General features: G+C 40.6%; 1 long non-coding RNA gene across 1 annotated transcript; it reads right to left on the minus strand.

Annotated features, from left to right (window-relative positions):
* Positions 1 to 1562: 1562 nt before the first annotated feature.
* LOC119330139 lies at positions 1563 to 3399 on the minus strand. Its single transcript, XR_005159922.1, has 3 exons — positions 3353 to 3399; positions 1705 to 1794; positions 1563 to 1604 (listed from the first exon to the last, which is right to left on the minus strand). It is a non-coding gene; the product is annotated as an uncharacterized LOC119330139 (long non-coding RNA).
* Between the last annotated feature and the right edge of the window lie 605 nt (positions 3400 to 4004).

Here is a 4004-nt window from a genome sequence, read left to right on the forward strand (position 1 = left end):
TTCTTTTTCCAAATTTTCTTTCATAGCCATGCTTGGCACATGTGGGTCACCATGTTCAAGAAAGTTTGTGTGATTTGGAGGTGGTGGGAAAAATCACATTTTTTTCAAAAACTGGCTTCAGTTAGACCAAATGGCCCCTCCGGAATGCGGTCATTTTTTCGACCACCTCCAAATGACCTCAACTTTGGCACACATGATCTATTGCACAAACAAAGGTGGGTTTCCTAGGTTTTATTTTTTTTGAATTTTTTATTAATTTATAATGCCCTTTAGACTGACTAGTTAAAACATCGGTCTATACCTCAGGGGGGCATTGTAAAATATTCTTTCTATATTTTTGAAATTTTTTGAATTTATAATGCCCTCTTATATTTGTTTACTTTTTTAATGACCTCTTATTTTTTTTGAATTTTTTATTTATAAAGCTAGGTTTCCAAGATGGCTAGGATGGCCCATGCTTTTCCTTTTGTTTATTCTTTTCCTTTTCCTTCACTTTACATAAAAATTACCTGAGCACTCCAAAAATAACATAAAAATTACATGACCCCTCAAATAATAACATACCAAAAATTCAAAAGGTATTTTTATCAAACACATCTTTTTGAATATTTATATTTTCTTTTCTTATAAATAAGTGACATTTTCAAAATTCTAATAAATAGGGTAATATAACTTTATTACAAAATAAAGTAGATCTTATTTCAAATTACTTTTTTTGCACACATTATTTTTAACTAGTATTACATTACTCTTCTAAATTTACATTTAATTCCTTCACACTTTGATGATGGAATATTTGCTCTCTAATTGCAACATAGGTTGAAATGATGGAACATTTGATCTTTTTTGCTTATTCAAATTATGCGTTGATGGAATGTGTGAGGATGAACAATTGTCATAACTTTACTAAACCCCATGTACTATAATTCATGACAGCCATTTTGGAACATTGCCACATTCAATATTTGGTATAATTGGCACATGGGCACAGCATGTTGCACTTGCCCACAGCATAGACAAGTGTTGCAGCATGTCTCAAGCAACACTGAAGCGCCATTTGTGATCATTGCACCATCGAAACAACAACTAAACATGAAGGAAGCATTCACCACCAATAAAGATAAGGCCACACATATATAGATAGCATTCTAATAGGTAGCAGGCAGTTCACAACAGATCCAGTTCAACCACACAATACATTACATTACATTACATTAATATAGCAAGTTTTCTAGCAGTTCAGACCTAGATGCAGCTTTCCAAAAGTAAAACATAATCAAATATACTGATGATGAGTACGGCTTCCAGCTTCCGATGATCAGCATGATGTATGATTAGAGGTCAGGGTTTATCAGGACCTTCAGGAGGGCAGAATGCTGACCAATGATCCTGTAGTCATGATTGGAGATCGATGTAGCCCGGCAATGTTCCATCAGATGCTCCAATAACCCAGACCTGGGCTTGGGCTTGCTGCAGTAGGGGCACCGGTACTTTTCATTCCTCCAGTTGTAGTACATAGCAGGTCCTTGGGCCCTGATCTTCAACACCTCCTTCTCTTCAGAGGACTCGACGTTCCCCTCGACCACATCATCTCCAGATTCATACTGCACACATTAATGACTGACATTAATACATTATGCATTCAAAAACTATAAACACATAATACTAACTCAATGCAGAAATAACATTTCAACTAGGCCTTACCTCGTACGGCTCATCTTCATCAGACTCATATGGGTAGAACCCAGTCTTGTCCCACTTCCTCTTGTTGCCCAGAAGATCCTCCTCCTCCTGCTATATTGTCAAACAAGCACATCAATTACAATGAATTGAATTGCAGTTCACAGAATGTCATTACAAACTAAATTGTGAATGTGAACCACATTGGTATGTTGCAAGTGACCAAATGCTTTCCTTATAAATACAGAATCTAAGCAATCAATCAACAAAAAAATGATGTCCTTCATAAATGCTAATGAAAATGCAAGCTGGATTCTTGACATTCCCTGGATTAAACCAACACTTTTCTTTTGAGGGAATTCCCCCCCACACTACTTAACAGAAACATATAGTATATTTTGTTGCTAGGATCCTGCCTTGGAATGTTTACTTCACACTTTACATATAGTATATACTAATTACAGAAGCCAACTACAAATTTTAATATGCACAAATTACTGTTTTTGGGATAATGCAGCAAAGCTCCTACACATATTAACATAATGCAGTAGTTAATTAGGTACAACTTCAACTATAAATGCATACATCTCCAACAAACATCTAAAATTTCATTACTTACCTAAACAACAACAAATTATACTATAGATGAATCTTGTATAATGTAAATCAATTCATTGGCACATCTTAATTAATGCATTCCAAATCAAATATGTATCCATCCAGTATCATTGAACCATAGATCAAATCAAATAATCATAAATGTCAGCAACATTGAACTACAGATCTAATAATCATATGACATCTATCTGACCTTAAATTCCCCCTTAAATAAGGTATTCATCCTCATACTAATTAAATTCTAACAAGAAAAAATTCAACTACTAATCTAATAAGCATCTGAAAAACCCCAAGATGCTTTTATCTCTGAAGCAACGGCATTGCAGAGGATGTTCAATGCTGTCAATATCTCTGAAGCAACAACAAAATTCCACTACTAACCCAAAGTAAATAAGCATAGACTGCCCCTTCCCCTCGACCACGCTTCCCCTCTCCTTCAGAAGCCCCAATCTAGCACAAAAAAATCCAGCCCTTGAGAAGCTCTTTTTGATTAACATGACAACACCCAGTACATGAGCACATCCTTCACTATATTTACAACCAAACTAATGCACCATCTAATCACCTCATGTAGACAATTTCCAAAAACACAAGGCCATGCACAACCCATCTCATAGCCTTTGCCTGACAGGCATCAATCAAGCATCAAATAACTGCAACTATGACAACATGCATCAATCAAGCATCTAAGAATTGCAACTATGACAGCCATAATCCCTAGAACTAAGCATCCATTTAATTAATCATCAAGCCAAAGAACTAAAGCAGGCACCAACCCAAACCAATACAGAAGTATATATTTGACTCCAAACACCTAAAGAATTGCAAAAATTCCACGACTAATCTAATAAGCATCTGAAAAAACCCCATCCCTCAATCTGGCTACTTCTAACCTAATCTAATAATCATATGTGGTCCACCATTCTTGCACGAATCAAATACAGAAAAACCCTAATGCAGAGAAAACCCTACCTCCAACAAATCTAACCAAACAAAGCTCTGGCCACAAACCCTACAATCTAAAAACTACCAACTAAATGTTAGCTGCAGATACCTTCTGCTCCGCTTCCTCCTCGCCGGAGCCGGCCTCCACCTTCTCCACCTTCTCCACCTCGTGCGCCTCGCCAGAGCCCGCTTCCACCTTCTGCGCCTCGCCGAAGTTGGCCAGAGCGGGCGCATCTGGCTGGACCGCGCCGCCGCCGCCCGCCCCCGCCTTCTCCAGATATCCAGCGGAGGGAGCACCGCGCTGGACGTCGGCACGCCCCCTCACAAAGGTGCCCGCAGCGATCTGCCGCGCCTGCTCCACTAGATCTGTGCCCCAATCGGGGCGCTCGCCTCCTGCATCCGCCATTGCGATGGAGAGGATGCGGTGAGGGAGACGAGGAGGTTGGAGAGGAGAGGGAGTGGGGAGTGGAGAGTGGAGAGAGGGAGACGATGCGGCGGGGGGAAATGGTGGGCGATGCGGCCGGAGGTGGTTGCCGTCCACATTTATATGATGGGACAGTTTTGGCAACTACCCGTGACACGTGCTGCCCCACGCGCGGGCGGCTTAACGCGTGCACGAAAGGCCGAGGTATACAAACAAATATGTATACGGTCGGGCATACGTATACGGCCGGGCATACGATCTAACCGGGCCCGTACGGGCCTCCCAGGGCTCCTCGACGGCTATACGCGGGGGCAACAAAGACGATCGTGTCCCTCGT

This window comes from Triticum dicoccoides, chromosome 7A (assembly GCF_002162155.2).
Source record: "Triticum dicoccoides isolate Atlit2015 ecotype Zavitan chromosome 7A, WEW_v2.0, whole genome shotgun sequence".
NCBI lineage: Eukaryota > Viridiplantae > Streptophyta > Magnoliopsida > Poales > Poaceae > Triticum > Triticum dicoccoides.